Below are 19,217 nucleotides of genomic sequence, written 5' to 3' on the forward strand. Positions count from 1 at the left end.
TCTGCATGACTCACTTTTTGCTATATGCACTTGACATTTATTTATTTAAAATTAAATATTACATTTTATATTGATTCCTCCTCCTCATATGGTCCCTGCCCAAAGGTCAACACCTACAAAGCAACTGTGTTATAGTGTCACACATCAAAACATCTTCATCTGACATATTTGATTTCAAGTCGGGTATTTGGATCTCTTAATCTTCCTGTCAGACAATGAAGTGTTAAACCTTGAGAAGATCAGCGCTCTCTCACCCTGTCAGTCAGCTTTTCCAGACAAGTCTCTATAAAAACAACTTACGCCCCACATGTTTTGCTGCGTTGATCATATTTGATGTTATTACACCTGGGGTCATACTACAATCTACGTCCGTTTTCTGCATGTTTCCTTGCGTTGCGTTTTAATATTACTTTCTTGCAGTCTTCTCTCGCTTTTTGTTTTGTCTGAGTTTTAAAGTGAGTCAGATGATGTTTATCTGCATTAATCTCTCACCCTTTTATAGACATCAAAAAATCCGCTTTGGAGCTTCATCTAACGTGAGTTAGCAGCAAGTAATGGCATGCATTAAAAAAAAATCACAGGTGGAGATGAAATAAAAGAGGTCATTTGAAGTGTCTGCATACGAAATAAGGTCTTGGTTGGAAAACTGTTCATTCTGCATCACTTTTGAGCTTCTTTTAAAGAACTTGAAAGATTATTTATTTCTTTAAATGAGAGCAGGGTAGAGATAAAAAATAAAAATAATGCATCTGAGTCATGTGGGGCCCAAATACAGCAAGTCAAAACATCACTAGCTTTATCAAACTTTGATGAATAACTCATCCTGCATGTTTATGCTACAGGCATGAATGACACCTAGAAGGGCTCCAGACAACAACAAAAAAGGAGCCATTGACTCCTGTTAGAGAAAAATAGGCACCCAAAATCATTTTTTTTAAGTGCCACATAAGAATAAGCATGTTTTAATGGGTTTACATCTGCTCTTTTTCAGCATCAACGTTTTCATTCATCTTGTGGATTTCCTGGGAACTAGGGTTCACTTAAAGTGGGAACTGAACTTGAGAGCTATATACAGTCACAAAGAGTAGTTTGGCCTCCTCCTCAATGTATACATTTTGTCAAATGTCTTGTACACACCCAGTCTTTTTTCTTCTTCTTCATTAGCAATATCTGAGAGGTAAATATTTAGCAACATGCTCATTTCTATAGTTCTTTTTTTCTTTTTCTTGTTTATGGACATTGAATGGCTTCTCTGAGGTAACGTTACATGACGTTGTCTACAAGCTGTTTTATTGACGTCTTTTTGACGGATACAGGTATAAGTGTAATTGCAACACTGAGCAATTTCAGGAGACATGATACATTGTATCTTTCAGTATACCTTCTGATGTTCATTCATGTTTATTTCATGCTGTAACTAGTAAAAAGGGAAAAGATCATTTTACGTGCCGCTTGAACTGAGGAGCTACAGCAATCTGATATGTCGTGCCAAAATGGCATTATTGTTTGTATTTTGTGATCAAATTTACACTTACAATGTGAAGTTCCCTTTCAAAAGCTCCTCTCTATGCTACGCTGCTCAACTCTATGGGAAAAAGCTTTGTGTGTGAACGGTTGTGAAGCATGTGTGCAAACATGCCGGTGAACTTGACCTTAGATAACCTATGACAATGACATCATTGGAACGCGCGCTCGTCAGAAGCTATAAATAGATGTGCAACAGGTGCGCCTACAGGTTTTGTGTTTGTATTTGGTCACCAAGCTGCATTGATTTGATCAAAAATACAGTCAAATTCTTTGATAAATAGAAAATAATCAAAATAATAGCATTGATTTTTACAACTTACATCTGTATATTTCTTTTGAATTAATTAGCCCATATAGCCTAATGTTAATATTCTGACCTACATAAAGTACCAAAATATGTGTGTAAAATCTAAAATGAACTGATAACCAACTGTATAATAGCTGATACATGTTAATGACAAGTGGACCATAAGTGTCCATAAATCATGGCCAACACTTCTGGGAATGCCATTTTACTGTTTGTAAATTTTACTGGTTTGATGATTTGTTTTACCTTAAATTATATGGTGGTTTTATACTTAATTTAGTATAATTTAAAACATAATTTGCTGTAAATGTGTGTGAATTTTCTTGCTGAATATTATATAGATAAATTAAGATCAATTATAGTGATACTACCTGATAATCAGGTCAATTATATGAAATGATTTGGAAAATGTTTTTACTTCCAAAAAAACAGTAAACAGTATTTTTTTTTACAGTATTTAACAGTAAAATTATCATTCAAATAATTAAAAAAATTTCACCATATATGGTGAAGTAACTTACAGTGACCATTTAACAGGTATTTACTTAGATATTCTTTTACACATTTAAATTTTTTTACAGTGTTTTTTTTTTTTTTTTTTTACTTTTCTAATTGATCAGACTTAAAATTTCTTCCAGTGGGCAATAATAAAGCCAGAATTTTTTTTTTTAGGTACGACTTGAGAATAAAGATACACTTCCATCCAAAAATATTTGGTTGGTAAGATTTATTTCAAAAGAAAGGTTGTATTTATTTGATCGATACAGTACAAACAGTAATATTATGAAATATGATTACAATTTAAAATACATTTATTGCACAAGAAAACACTCATAGTTTCTTTAGAGAAGTCTTTTTTCAAGACTTGAGCTTGATGTCTCTTCTCTTAGTTTTCCAGGCAGCATTGAGTACTAGTGACCTGCGCTAGCAGCCATGGTCGTGTGTGTGTGTGTGTGTTTATGCGAGGCTGTCGCTGGAACTAGACGATAAACACGGCCCTGACGCGGTCCATCCAGCTGCTCTCGTTCCCCTGGGCATCACTGTCTCCTGCTTCGCTATCAGTAGCGTGGTCAGGTGTCATCAGAAATACAGCAGCCATATTGACCAGCTCTTGCCCAGAGCAGCGGGAACACTTCACCTGAGCTGAGGTGACCTTAGGACCTCCAGCCATACGGAGGCCTGATGCGAGGATGAACGACTTGTCCTTACTAGGGTGGACAGAGTCCGCAGGGCACACGCTTAGAAGAAAAGAAGCAGATGAACACCAAAACAACAGCAGCCGCAATGAAAAAGCAGGTAACCTACAATGACCCCGGAGTGAGGAAATAAATAAGAGGTTTGGGACTCTTTCAATGCCTCTTTTTCTTGATATGGAAGCAGCTTTGGTTTGGTCCCCATAGCAACCGTATTCAGACCGTTATAAAGACGACTGAAGGCATCTTGTTATCTCATGTAATGAAATTCACACTTTTTAGTGTTTCTTATGTCTTCAAATTGCTTTTATAGGCACTGTCATGAGACAATGAGAACAGTGACCATGCTGATCAACATGCTAGTCTTCTATGAGCTTCTGTGTATTTAGAGGAGGCCTGCTTCATCACGAGGATATCCTGAAGAAAGAGGTCAGCGGTTAATGAGATGTGGAACATTTCTGTTGCAGAAACACGAGCTGTTGGAAAGTGTCTTTCCTTTGCCTGGGCTATGAGGATGTGCTCCTCTGTTGCTTCCTGATTGATTAGACCATATCCTTATAGACCATGTCGATACACACACACACACACACACACACCGACACACGCAAAGTTGTGTTTTCATGATTTATAGGGACTTTCCATAGACAATGATTTTTATATTGCACAAACTGTATATTCTTTCCCCTAAACTTAAACACACCCATCACAGAAAACCTTCTGCATTTTTACATTTTCAAAAAACATCACTTGGTATGATTTATAAGCTAAAAAATAGACAATAAATGTCCCCAATGATGGATATTGCCATCTTTGTGGGGACATTTTGTCCCCATAATGTAGGGTTTACCCGAAACACACACACACACCTTTCTTTTAGCTTTGCTTTCTCTGCATAGAGACACCAAGTCAGCTGATTTGCTCCCTAATATCTGAAGAGACAAAGAAAGTCTCAAGGATTTTATCATGGTTTACTCTCTCTGATAAATCAGCATGACTAAATATTCAGTTTCTATAACCACTAAAAGCATGGTTTTAAAAGTTAATTTACCAGCTGTAAATATTTTCCAGACCAAAACTATGTATTGATCGATTGAAATACAGTTTTAGACTCGCATTTACTGAACAAAGCACGTTATTGTATCATGCGCTAGTTTTTAGTGAAATGACAGGTGTTACATAAATGTCTAGGCCCATTATGATTTTGTTCTTCATTTTTGCACTTTGGTTTTTTCACTTTGAGTTCTGAAGGTTTCTCTTTTTATAAGAATAAATCTAACCAGCTTTAGTGAAAAATGTCCTTTCTGGTCACACTTTATATTAAGTGTCCTGAACTATTATTTGTTAGGTACAATGCACTTATTATGTTGAAGTTGTATTGTAAAACACATGTACTTCAATTGAGGTGGGATACAGGTAAGGTTAGGTAGATAGTCAAACTATCATTTTAATGTTTAATGAGTCAAACAATCAGATTTGGTTGTATCATGAGTAGGTTAAAGGATAAGATAAGGTTTAAGGGACGGGTCAACAGTGTAATTATTGATGTAATAAAAATGACTGACGTAATTACTTGCAGGTATTTTGAAATACAAGTACAATGTCAAAATATGTTTCTTTGTGTAGAAATTTAATAAAACTGGTCTTGAGCTGTTTCGTAACTCTGAATCCATTGAATCATTATCTGCCTTGTCCTGTTTGATTCTGGCTTCTCATTTTATAAGGGAGTGTCCTTTATAAAGCGGATTAATAAAACAAGCGCTGAGTTCAGTTTGTCTGTCTTTTTTTCTACTTCCTGCTATCTAGTTTTCCACGCCTCTGACTTGCCCTTTCTGTCTTCTCAGCTGCAGCGTCACCGCGCGTGTGGTTTTCCTCTCCTCGCGACACACAGGAAATGTTGCAGCAAAAACAAATTCAGTCACCTTTTCCATGCTGTTCTGAAGCCACAGTGTCTAAATATAGGGGCTTCAAAACACTAAAATAAATAGTTCAAACAATGGTGTTTGGGTGTTTTTAACCACTGGAAGTGTAAAACATGTCTTAGATTTGTTTGTTGAGGTTGGATTTGGCACGTTAGTTAGTTTCTCTGATCACTCCGAGAACTGAAGAGTTTGTAACTATCTGCATACCGTAGGTGCACTTCAACACATGCAGTATTTTCAACTGATGTTTAATCAATCATGTTAAAATCATAGAATCATTAATAGAAATGGATTGAATCACGAGGATTGAATCATGCTAAATTTGTTGCAAATCTACATTGTGTGTATAGGGGAAGTTGACTCAAGCAATCATGGATTTGAGTCAAAAGTTCAAATACAGATGTGTGTTTTCTCTGGCGTTTTCAGATGTTGACTTAAATGTTATATGTTGAATCTGTTTAACTGTTTGAATTGTGCTTAAAAGCCTTTAAATATAAAGTTATGTGCTTTGAAAAGTTATATATTTCTCAAATCAGGGTCAATATACTGCAACGTGTTAAATGAACTGAATCTTTTCTCCTGGGGAGTAACAGCGGAAACGCTCAATATAAACTTTAAAGTATCTGACTAATGACTTGAGGTATAACTGGGGTAAACGGCTTGACAACTATCCCCAGTCTCCTCATACATGAAATTATGTACATTGTGTGTTTAAATCAATCTGAAAATGTAAATTAGAATTGTATGAGTTCTGTGTTGTCACAGACGAAACATTAGACTATTAATTAGCTTTATTATCAAGTTAATTATAGACATCTTAAATGAGACGAGACTTTCCATACTGAATATTTGTCACAAGAGGCAGCAGTTGAGCCACATGCACTCACAAAGTTTGTTTTGGTATCTAAATGGGTATATCTCCACATATTTAACTTTAATTGGCAAAAAGGACAAGATCCCTCCTTCCCTTTGAACTGCTGTCTATACATGGATAAAGGCCACTGGGTCAGCGGAGCCTTTAAGAAAGCAGATTAGATCTCATTGTCTGTGAGTAAAGAAAGCAAAAGTCACGCTATAAATAGCCAGATGTACACTCCTCTATTTGTGTCTTCAAGCAGCAGTGAGCGGATAGAAGTAATGAACCTGACTGAGGTGACTCTGGTCTCACAATGTTCAGAGCCTTTGTTATTTTACAAAGGAATAGTTCACACAAAAATGATAATTCAGTCATCATTTATGCACCCTCATAAAGTCCAAACCCGTATGATTTTCTTTTTTATCTGTCAAAAAAAAAAAAAAAAAAGGTATTTCGTGGAGAAAATAGATATGTGTTGTAAACATGGGCTGTAAAGTTCTAAAAAGGACTAAAAAAAGTAGCTTAAATGAAGTCCATATGATTCCTTTATTATATTCCAACACTTCTGATTCAATATGATGGATTTGAGTCCGCCGAAACATAAACTGTTTATCACTGAAAATCTTACACTCTGCCACAACACTTAGATGTATATATTCAAATCTGACATGCCACAGTCACAGTCCAAACAACAGACTCTCTGCTTTTAAATATATAGAATCGGTTGTATTCTAGCTTCATGCATTCGGTTTTTATCAACACTTTAAGGTGGGCATGTTTCATAAAAAAAGGAACATTTTGAGCAAAAAGCTGAGAAAAACTTGTTTTTGTCGAAGACTACATCTGAATCAGATCCTATACCTCATCCAAGGTCGACAGTTGATTAACGCTACGTAGTTTTGATTTATATGCTTTTTAATGTTCATGATTGCGTTATTTTACATAATCGTCTTATTATGCTATTGCTTGTTTCTGCTTCTTCTTCACCTGTGTTTTGATCAGGAGATTCAGCACTCTTTCAGAAGATGTGTAATAGCGCCCCCTACCGTATAACAGTGAAAACGCGGAAAGACGGAAAATTCCGTCAATGGCGGGAGTTAAGCATTAAGCATTGAGTTAAGAGTTAAGAGTTAAGCATTGACATATTCACATTTGGCAGATACTTTCATCCAAAGCAACTTCCATAGCATTCAAGCTACATATTTTTTCTCATTTCATGCATTCCCTGGAAATCAAAACCATAGTATTTGAGCTACAGGAAGATTAGCTATAACAAACCTGTCTTTTGACTAACTTTAAATATGCAGCGTCTGGCAAGATTTCGAACGAATAATGACAAAATTTCTGTGCACCTCTTTCTTTAAAGGATCTTCTAAAAGTGTCTTTTTATTTTATGGCATACTATGTTACTATTATAAAGACATTTGGAATAGCTCAAGCTCACTTAAAGGGATAAGGTACCTCAAATTCAGCTTAGATTGTTTACTCTGCTTTTACACTTGAGAGTCTCCTCATAAACACGTTGTGACAGAGTATCCATCATGTCACCGTATTACACATCAATGAAAAATAACCTTGGTTAAAGTAGTCTCTAAACAGCCATTGCAATATTGAGGCTATTGCCTCACTGCTATAACACACAAATTTTATTAAACACTGTTACCAAATTCAGCCAGCAAAACGGCATACAGCGAAATTACTCCTAGAGCCATTTTAGATTTAATATGGGCTCAGATAGTTATGGTAGTTTCATATTTATAGAGGACTTTAATTTGTTATTGGTCTATGAGGCGGCTGTTTTATGCTGATGAACAGTGTACTGTATAAAATTCCCCATGTGCTTGCTTGACTGTATCCCGGGCTGAGCTCTGCCATGTGGAGCTGGATTTCCCCTGGATTCACTCCAGTCTCCCCCACCTCCCTCCGACTCTGACTCGCGCTCTCATTCTTTCCTGTGCATCCGATTCCTCACTATGTAAATGACCAGTTGGCCTCCCAAGTCCTCTGGCATTTCTTATTTCTTAACACACAGAGTTCACAGCTTTGTATTAACATCTGACCTTTCATGAAGTGCTGGCTTTGCTTTTCAGAGACACTCAGCTACATAAGCAACTGCCTAACTAGCACTGTGTTATGATAAAACCTTCCCAGAGGCTAATTGTATTGCTTACAGGCTGCTCTGCTCAGAAGTTCTCAGTTATGTTTCAGATTTCAGTCTCAGATGTTCGTCCTAATTCTGCGCAGAGGAAAAATAGTTGCAACTGTTGAGAAACATTAAGACTACATTAATATGTGTCCCAGACAGCAACATAGTGTCGGCCCAGATCCGGGCCACATCTGGTACATGTGGAGTCAACGCGTACCAGATGTGGGCAGGATCTGGGCCAAAACATTGCTGCTGTCTGGGGTAGTAAGCATGGCCTCCATACCATTCCTGCATTACTTTCCAGCACTTCTGAAGCAATATTATGTATCTGAGTGAAGAGCCCACCAAAACATAAGTTGTTATTCACTGAAAATCTTACACTCTGCCACAGCTCTCATTTGCATATTCAAACTTGACATGCCACAGTCACTAACAAGCACCAATGATATTCATATTTGGCAGATGCTTATACCTAAAGCAACTTCCATAGGATTTAAGCTACAAATTTTTCTCAGTTCATGAATTCATTTATATTTTAGAGAATTTGACGAGAAACATTTGAATTGAGATTAATGAACATTTAATTCTTTGGTGTCTTGGTGAGATATTGTTTAGATCTGTTCAACGCTATCTCATGACCAATTCATACAAATTCGTGCAAGTGAGTAATATGTGGCTGATTCGTATGAATTCGTACGACCTCACTTGTATGAATTCGTACGATTTGTCTAAAGCCCAGTGACAGTTAGGTTTAGGTGCGGGGTCAGGGGTAGGTCATGCGTACGGATTCATACGAATTGGGAAACTCGTAAAATATGTACGATTTAGCAAAAATTAGCCACCTCGTACAGTTCGTACGAACTGGTCGTGAGATCGGATTGGATCTGTTCTGATTGTCTAGAGGAGACACATTTAATATTACAAATCTGAGAAGGACCAAACAAAAGTTTTAATTTACTGTTTAGGAGAAACAATTACATTTTTAAGATATTAAATCATTATTTTTCCTAAAAAAAATTGTTTACTTTTTTTCTAATAGGATCATTTTAAAGTTAATACCATGGTACATGAATATGTTAATAACAGTTTTACTACAGTTCTACCATGTACATTTTTTGTTGGTTCCAAATTCTAAAACATTGTTTAATGTTTCTGACCAGAAAATTCCTCAAGCAAATGTAACAACAGCACATCCAAGTTTTTTTTAATCAACAACACTCAGCAAGCATGCTTTCAGGGAATACTAAAACACAGGGTTTTAGATAAAACTTTGTAGTTTCCATATCAACTGAGCTCCAATTCCCAGCCATCATAAATCTTCTATCTCAAATTATTGCGTAATCAGAGGGGGAAATATGATGCCAATAAAGAGCGTGAGCCGGCGGGATATTATTGGTGGGCGTTTATTCTGCAAGAATTATACAAGGATTTGCCATATAATTCAGAGGGGGCTATAGCTAGGTCTGGTGGGGACATTTATATTCACACCACAGAGATTGACTGATATTGCCCTATACGCTGTGCGGTTTTATTGCCAGTAAAGAGCTTTAGGGTGCGAAACAACTAGTCAAGAGCATACTGATATGAATCGTGCTCAAAAGCAAATGTGTTTTTGTAAATACTGAACTTTTTAACATTCATGTCCAGCCATTGTAATGTGCTAAAACAGCAGGATATATACAGTCACCTGCTAGGTTTGAGATTAGCATTTCTCTGTAATAATGAGACAGCCCTGCTGAGGACCGGAGTGCATGTAGGCACTTGTCCTGTACTTCACTGCAATCCAATCACAACCAGTCAGGCGACTATTACACCTCTGTCACGTCAAATTTTCCATACATAAAGCTGTTAGTCAACTTGGCCTTTCGTCACAGAGCTAATGGTATAGCATTTGCGACATTATTTGGCCTAAAGACTTTTCATTGGTGCTTTCAAACACAAGTTTTATAATGTTTCAGTAAGTATTCATAGATTCAAGCAGAAATCTTGTTCAGGAAACCGAGACAGAATAAACAGAGCGCTCCATTGCAACATGTCTGGTTTAGATTATGAATAAAAGCATGATTTTATTAGAGGTGTAACTTTTTTAAACATGTAAATTGAGTCAGACAAGCGCAGACCTATTTCTGTTTCCCGATGAAAAGCATTAACCAGCAGTGTTGGCGAGAGATCAAAACCCATTTTCATCAGATAAGTGCCTTTATCGTTTGGTTTGTCTGCTTGTAAGCAAGGTCACATGGCTGTTTTTTAGGATCTGACTTGTACTTGATGTGTGTAAGGCAGAGCTATTTCCGCTTTCCACGCGTCAGCATTAGACTCTCCACTTCTGGGTTTGTGATATCACGGAGCACAGGAAGTGACATCACATCCTTGTTTGTGAGGCCTGGTAATTGTGGGCTAGACGACAAATGACAGCTGTGCTGGAAAATGGATACGAGTGCGGTTAGAGGTTAGCCTCATAACCGTGTTGCTTTATTGCAGTCTTTCTGCCTTTTTCTAACAACAGGCTTAAATGCGTACCGTTTTTCATATGGAGACAAATACTGTGTCACATATTTAGGGTTTAAAGGCTTTTAGTTTGATTACATCTACAAGAGCTGCCTTTGGTAACATGTATTGCAGTTAATACAATAAGCAACAACTCAGTGAACCGTGTGTTCTTAAAGTTAGTTAATTGTAGAATAGTTATTGTAATCAAGTGAACTGAATTCAGGATATATGATCGGTTTATGTAAAACAGGTGTGGAACAAACAACAGCCTGTATACTGTACTTTCCACCCCGCTAAGACCACAGGTGCAAACCTCATGGGAGGGTTTTTGCATAGTAAAATGGCCACAGCACTGGAGGGTTAGCATTCACTCATGCAGTGTGCACAATGGAAACTGTCACCTACTAGTAGTCACGTTTGCCACTTGACGTGTTGACCATTACTGCTGGAAATATATATATATATATATATATATATAGTTATACACGTATTGATTATAATTTTAACTGCAGTGTTATTCAATGGTTTTATTTAATGCTATACACTCTTAGAAGAAAGGGTTCTATGTATAACTTCATATATTTAACCTTTTAGGGGTTCCTGTCATGTGATCATTTAATGGATTTAGTTTTAATTAAACACAAATGAAGATATTTTTTATGAAATCTGAAAGATTTCTGTCCATCCATTGACAGTCTATGCAACTACCACTTTGACGCTTCAAAAAGTTTATAAAGAGATTTTAATAGTAATCCATATGAATTGATCGGTTTAGTCCAAATTTTCCGAAGAGACACGATCGCTTTATATGATTATATGTGTATTTAATCACATATAAACATTGATCAGCAAAAATAAACAAGCTCAACCGAACCTGCTTGATGCACAAGAACAAAACTCTTGCTGAAGCTCAAACGTGCTGCGCAACACGAGAATGAACCTCATTGGCTCTTGCTGAAGCTCAAACGTGATGCGTAACACGAGAATGAACCTCATTGGTTCTTGCTGAAGCTCAAACGTGATGCGTAACACGAGAATGAACCTCATTGGTTATTGCTGAAGCTCAAACGTGATGCGTAACATGAGAATGAACCTCATTGGTTCTTGCTGAAGCTCAAACGTGTTGCGTAACACGGGAATGAACCTCATTGGTTCTCATTCGTCAAGCGAACATGCTTGAGCTTCCGTTTACCACAACTGATGTGTGAGTTGATGAATGTTTATATGTGAATAAATTAAATCTGTTCATCATATAAAGCGATCGTGTCTCTTTAGAAAATTTGGACTAAACCGATCAATTCATATTAATTAGTTTTACGATCTCTTTATGAACTTTTGAAGCGTCAAAGTGGTAGTTGCGTAGCTGTCAATGGAGGGACAGAAATCTTTCAGATTTCATCAAAAAGATCTTCATCTGAGTATCAAAGACGAACGAATGTCTTACGGGTTTGGAACAACATGAGGGTGAGTAATTAATTCCAGAATTAAAATTTTTGGGTGAACTATCCCTTTAAGTGTACTAAATTGCAACTTAATCATTATAAATGTGTAATTATTTAAATATATATAACATGTTTCAATAAAAATGACTTTATATTTTAGTTGACCTTAAATCAGGGGTGTCAAACTCAGTTTCTGGAGGGCCACAGACCTGCATAGTTTGATCAAACACACCTTATCCAGCTAATCAAGTCCTTTAGGCTTATTTTAAAACTACAGGCATGTGTAAAAACCGCTACCTTAAATGCTTGTCAGTACATGTGGTAGTACACTTTAACCTTTCAAAGACAATATCAATAATTGTGAAATTACATATAAAGATGCATATAAAGATGTCGAAAAAGCACTTTAATGTAAAGTCATATTTTTGCACTTTAGTACATATAACACACAACCGTATCTGCCCATTTTATGGCAAAGTAGACTAGTATCCTCTACAATAAATCATGTTTTCATCTAAATAAAGAAAGCAAAGACAATAGGCTTGGGTACCTTGGAGACCAGTAGGACTTCTTTGCCATGGCAACTGTGCTGAGATACGGTGCAGTGATGTGGCTTCACCAACACATTCTGTGAAAGAATGCAGAAAGTGTGTTTGCTTCTGTCTTTCAACATACTTTGCATCTCACAGCAATATATTTGAAAACCTACCTTTGAAAAAAAAACATGTTTGATCGAGCAAATGTCTAGTAGTGCACCCAAATAAAGTTGTTAACATCGTTTGGCACTGTACGCTGTTAAACAAAAGCCGTTTTTTCCTTTTGAGTATATTTCTAAACACAGTATGTGTATTATAAAATATTATTGTGTGCACTGTTGGGTTTCATCAGTAAACAATGGACATGTCAAATCAAGCTTTATCACGTATTTAAAGCTACAGGCCTTGATATCATCAAACGGAATTAGACAGATCTTCAGTTTTTTCAATAGATGACAATTCTATTGCTTTTCTACAAGTTTAGGTACACAGGTATGTGTAAATGCACATATGTGGGTGTGTGTTTGTCTATCCTGCGTCTCTCCCTCACTCGTATTCCTCAAACGATGGAGTGCAAAGCAAACACACACACACACACACAGCAGACATGGGATGAAGAGTGTGAGGTACCTACTGTGTGTGGAGAAAGCTTGTGTTAATTTCCTGTGGCCACAGAAAGAAGCGTCTGTATGCATTGCATTTAACAATGAATTAAAGGGTAACTCAGGTCATGTGACTCAGATGAAGGAAGAAATGCCCTCAGTTGTTTTCTTCATTCACTGTAGTTGTGCTATTCATTCGGCATTGCTGACATATTTTGCTCAAGGAAATAGTTGATTGATTTGTTGGAGGCTTAACAAAGTATGACTGATTTGATGGTGTGCCAGACGTGATACACGCTACTGGTAAATCTGAGAAGAAACAGTGAGCTTCATGTCCCCATCGCTATTTAGGCGGATCTAATTGCAGCGCTTTAATATACAAAAACAAGACCATAATCAAACAAGAAGATAATCCACAAAAGCAAAATCACTCGCAACAGTGTGCTAACAACACCAGACAATGAGCTGAAAGAACTTATTCGCCAATATATACACAAGGTAATGAACTAAAAGGAAACAGGTGTGAGTAACTAATGGAACACCATGGTAACCAATGATTAGTGGGAAAATGGAACAAAGGAAACAGGAAAAAATTAATTCATGAGTCCATGAAAATGAAACAAGAACTGACCCAGACAAAAAGTAAGTAATATTTAAATGAGTAATATTAAATTAAAACAACATGTACTTCTAAGTTGTAATTTAAGTTGAAGTGACTTAAACATCCAAGTTGATTGTACTTAAAAATTTAAGGCAGCAACTATTTTACAGTGTATATTGTAGTTTACTGACGACAAAAGAAGTAATTATTTATAAAGATGTACTAAATTCCTACTTAAGTGGGTTCAGAAAAAAGCACTTTAAGCATTTAATATAAATCTAAACTATAATACATTTTAATTTAATAGCAAATGGCATGCAATTCAAAGTTAAGTAGCCTATATTCTTTTTTCCCCAAGTGTTTTATTTCTGCAATAAGAACTCTTTTTAAAAGTACTCTAAAGTGTATTTCTTTTTCACAAGGGTAATCCAGTGACCCACACAGTCTCGAGATCAAGAATGGAAGATGAACGAAGGAATGAAGTTATCAAACGAAATAAGTCATGTAAAGTTCATTTAACCCCGCCGGCTGCTTCCACTGCTTTTTAAAACACAATGACGCTCATGTATAGGTCACTGAAGAGGTGTGCCATAAGAGATGCAATGTGTACGTTCCCATCTTTCATCAAAAGATTTATTTGAAGGAGCTGTTAAGTCTGTACCCTAGCAAGTGCGGGGTAGAAGCTTTTCAGTGTGCCCCTCAAAACACAAGTCACGTTCTTCCCATTAACAGAGAACCTAGTTTTATGAGTTCAAAACAACAGCATATCCTAGTGTAGCTGTTTATGTCTCTTCTAGCACTTCACCTATAGGCTTTGTGTACATAGAAATTGTCTGAGGGTTCGGTTGGATGGTAAATTTCATATGGCAAATAGTGTTTGTTAATGCAAAAATATGAACGTACAGTTTAATATCAAACCAGAGTGTGTCTCAGCTGTGGAATAGACCTTGATCAGTTTTTGGGCTGGCAGAGGAGAGATATTAGTGACATAACCCAAACAGCTGTCTCAAATCTGCATTATGATATATGCCTCCCAGCATCCCATAAAAACCAAACCATCTGCACAAGGATGAATTTCTGAACATCTCAGGCCAAGGCCTCCAATTCACCATTCGATCAATACTAACAGTATTAGTCAATTAGTGCTCTGCTCCAACACCTAGAGCTGCCTTCCTAGACGGTATTTTAAGGCGCTATAGACTTGCTCCTGAAGCGAAACAGTAGGAAGTGTATAATTATGCTGTCTTCTTGGATACCGCTCTGCACTATATGAGTCCTTCACACATAAAGCAATCCCATAATACATTGCGACAAGCTCTGTGAAAAAAACCCCAGACAATTCATCAATTTTAAATATAGTCAGTGAATAATGTGAGGCGCAATCCCACAATGCACTGCAATAATCTCAGTGGGAAAAGAATCTAATGTAACCCGAGTCACATCTTTCATGCACTTTGTGTGTGAAACGAGATTCGTCGGGAGTCTCGTCCATAAAAAGAATAAGGTTGTGATAGATAGTCACGACTTGAGATGTAACATATCCAATGAACCGGATGACCTGCAAAGCTTTTCTGTATACCATTACTGTGAACATTTGCCTCAACATTATCTCTCTGAACTATAGTGAACCATTTCACTAACCACCTTTGAGATCCAGACTGGAGCTGTTCTGACAGGGCCTTCTGATTTATTCACTCATTTGGCCAGATTCACCACTGCTGTTGTGCTGTTTGTCGGGATGATTTCGGGTTCACGTCTACCTCTTGCTTGTCATCGTTCATGACATGCTGTGTTCCAATGGTTATGATTATTGTATGATTCTGGAACACCGCCCATTTCTGGCTTGCAGACGCCGCTGAGTTACCTGCAGGCAATCCTGAATCGACAAGATCTTGTGGTCCAGCGTTCCAGCCTAACCTCATCTGACACTCTGTCCACTGGGTAGACAGTAACAGGTTGATACACACAATGTATCTTGAGGAAAAGTAAACTTCTAAAGGATTTAAAAAATAAAATAAAAAAACTCTTCAAATGTATTCTCATTGTTTGTATTTAAATAATCAGTTGTATTTGGCAAGGGAAGCATCGCTACAGTATTATTGCCCACACTTAGGGTTAGTGTTTTAACAGCCTAGGCTTATTATTGGAGTGGAGCATAAGCTTGATTTGAGAACAGATTAATATTAAATATTTCTGTATTGCCATACTCTTTCAGCAATTGCTATCCTATGCTAATGCTATCAAAGCTTTGTGTTACCACTTAACAAGTTAGCATTTACTGATTTAGCTAGTTAAATCTAGCCAAGTTTTGACTTAATAAAAATATTTAAGTTGAGATTACATGAAATTTTACTAGGGTGCTTTTTGACTTGAAGAAACTACTGATCAAGGCCTTATAGCAACCAACTGGAACACTGTAGCAATCGTATAGCAATGTGCTAACAACCACTCAGAACTCTTTAGCCATTCATCTACCACCCAATACACACAGACTAGCATCAGCTCTGAGTTTTGCATGGGAAAGTACCTCACATTTTCTTCAGAATATAGATTTGTGTTATTAGAGAACGACATTCATCTCTAAATAGACTATAAAAGGGAAATGTGGTAGCTCATGTTGAACTGAGAACAGTGAAATATGAGCCTAGCAGAAATCTGGAAGTGTCTGTCTTCAAATGAATGTGGAATCACACCCAGTTAAACTTCTCAAACAAAAATCCATCCAGCCAGTTTTGCCACTACACTGCACTCCCAGTTTACACTCTGTATTACCCAAGCACAGATGGAAAGAATATTGCATAAGAAACAACAAGGCATCGGTCCATTAAAACTGTACCAAACCATGCAAGTCATTCAGTTTCACTTCTCTGTTGTTTCACACCAGTTACAAACATGAGCTAGACATTTATTCCACGGTAAATGGCTAAAGCTTATACTTTGTAAATGTGGCATAACCATTCATGGCGAAAAACTGCTCAAAAGTGACTTGATTCCATCTTATTTTAGACTTTTAGAACCTTTTAGGTTGTTCTAATCTTTTCAAATATCTATTAAGACTAGCAAACTAAATGTGATGCAGTTATTTTCAGGAAGTTCCCTTAAATGTAACAGATAGGCCTCAGGTAGTGGTCTTCTGACACATATCTGAACCTCCTTTTGTTGTACACATCAAACATAGCACAAAAGCAGGCAATGACTCAGTTGGGGGCAGGTCTCAGAGGCTGGCTTTCTGTCGCTGCCTCGTGGGCTCTGGTAATTGTTTTCCTGTCGCCTGTAACCTTCAGCTGGCTAAAAATCCCAAGAGGGCAGTGGCTTCATGGCATTTGTCATATTAATGACACAAATGTGTGCATCAGATGTCAGGACACACTGTAAGTCGCGCTTTAGGGCCTACTTCACAGTCATGACAAACATGCAGTGGTTAGTGGCTGATGTAGATTAGTGTGTAACAATTATCCTCAGGTTAGGTGGGGCAGAATAATTTAACGGAGCATATCTAGAACACATACAAATGTATATGTCTCATAATATAGCATGTCTTTTTAGTTTATATAAACACACCGCTTGGAGCCAAGCTTTTTAATGTTTTTGAAAGAAGCCATGCTCACCAAGGCTGCATTTATTTGATCGAAAAATACAGTAATAACAGTAATATTGTGAAATACTGTTACAGTTTAAAAGAACTATTATATTTAAAAAATTTAATTCCTGTGATCAAAGCTGAATTTTCAGCTTCATTACTGCAGTCTTCAGTGTCACATGATCCCTCAGAAATCATTCTAATATGATGATTTTCTGCTCAGTAAACATTTCGTATTATTAATGCTGAAAACAGATTTAAATAAATAAATAAATAAATCTTCCTAACACCCATCTTTTGAACAGTAGTGTACACCAAACACTCAAACTAAAACTTGAGGTTTAAGTTAATATGAAATGACATCCACATTACATTTGTGTAATGTGGCGTAATTCCAAATTAAACATGATATTCAGTGAGGGAAACATTTTTTAGATTTGATTTTATCCATTGAGAATTGATGGATTAAAGGAATAGTTCACCCAAAAATGAAAATTATCCCATAATTTACTCACCCTCAAGCCATCCTACGTGTATATGACTTTCTTCTTTCAGCCAAACATAATCAGAGTTATATTAAAAAAAAATATCCTGGCTCTTCCAAGCTTTATAATGGGAGTGAATGGTAACTGAGATTTTGAATCATCCATCCATCATAAAAAAGTAATCCATACGACTCCAGGGGGTTAATAAATGCCCTGTTTAATAAATGTTTTTTTGTAAGAAAAATATCCTTATTTATAACTTTATAAACTATAATCACTGGCTTCCGGCAACTGGCTTCCGGAGTTAAGGCGGAGGAGGTGACCTCTGACCCAGTGCATGACGTATAACGTAGCTTGTCTTCTCTTATATCGGAATACTCCAACATTTGTCTTTAAACTGAGTGTCATTGGGCCCCAAGTTATGGCATCTTGACAGAAGATTACGTAGACAAATCTTTTCTTTTTTTTTTGTTGTTGATGGGGATAATAAAGAATCATGCACCATAGGCCAAAAACATATATTTAGAAAGTAAGAGTATAGGTAGGATCAATTTGGATTTCCCGTTGGCTTTCTACACTTTTTAGATGAATTCAAAAAAGTTTATAAATAATACAAAAATTATCAGTTTGCTATCCATATTTAAAGCCATGTTTTGCTAACTACTCTTTGACCAAATTCTTTAGGGAGTCACAGCAATAAAGATTTACTCTGCTGTATTGAAAGGCCTAATCAGGCAAAACCCAGATTGAGTAAACCCTTTAAAAGGTTATTGAGCCAAACATATCAATACATTATCTTCTTCTTGCAAACGCATTTATTGCAAGTGCTATATATAGCAAGTCGCCACATTAATGGAAGATAAAAAACATAGGATTTACAGTCTGATTAAGAGCAACAAAGATAAATTTGCTTTCTCTGTATGTCTAATAATGCCACTCATCATGCCTCATGATGCCACTCACCTTGATCATTATCCATTCAAGCAAGACCATAACTATTCACAAGAGTCTTTACTTAGTTAGCTTTGTCTAATCTAAATCAAGAGAGACCATTACTTAATTTCTAAAGTCTTCTCTTACCACCATCATCAGCATCATCCTCATCTCGAGCACCTGTTCCACCATAACATCCATGAACTCCACTCACTTTTCTCCTGAAGCTAGAATAACACACGCTGCTCTTTTGCTCCATCCTCCCTAAATCATGTAATAGACTGTCAAATACTCATTTATCAGCCAGTCATCCTGTCTGCTCCTCTGCCACCCCCGACGGGCTCACCTTTATGCTGATGATGGAGATGGCACAGGTTTAGGTTAGGGTTGGGGGTTGTCAAAGGTGGGTGAAGGAGAGAAAGAAAGAGAGAGAGATAGAGCATCTCCATCAGGCTGCCAGCCAGAGCCAGTGATTAATTCCAGCAGATGCCTGGTATTTGCCTCTGAACGTGGGGGTGTGAATCTCTCTCTCTCTCTCTCTCTCTCTCTCTCTCTCTCTCTCTCTCTCTCTCTCTCTCTCTCTCTGTACCCAGGCTGGCT

The 19,217-nt window shown here is 37.0% G+C and overlaps 1 long non-coding RNA gene across 2 annotated transcripts in view; it reads right to left on the reverse strand.

Moving 5' to 3' along the window:
• LOC311095537 overlaps positions 1 to 19,014 on the reverse strand; it is a 45,887-nt gene extending 26,873 nt beyond the window's left edge. Inside the window, exons 1-2 of one of the 2 annotated variants that reach the window (XR_014608854.1) lie at positions 18,964 to 19,014; positions 12,431 to 12,508 (exon numbers count right to left, since the gene is read on the reverse strand). This is a non-coding gene — a long non-coding RNA (uncharacterized lncRNA). Of the gene's footprint in view, positions 1 to 12,430; positions 12,509 to 18,764; positions 18,902 to 18,963 lie in introns of those variants that run through there. The other variant, XR_014608855.1, reaches the window with a different exon arrangement.
• Positions 19,015 to 19,217: the final 203 nt, after the last annotated feature.

This window comes from Abramis brama, assembly GCF_963993115.1.
Source record: "Abramis brama genome assembly, chromosome: 13".
Lineage (NCBI taxonomy): Eukaryota > Metazoa > Chordata > Actinopteri > Cypriniformes > Leuciscidae > Abramis > Abramis brama.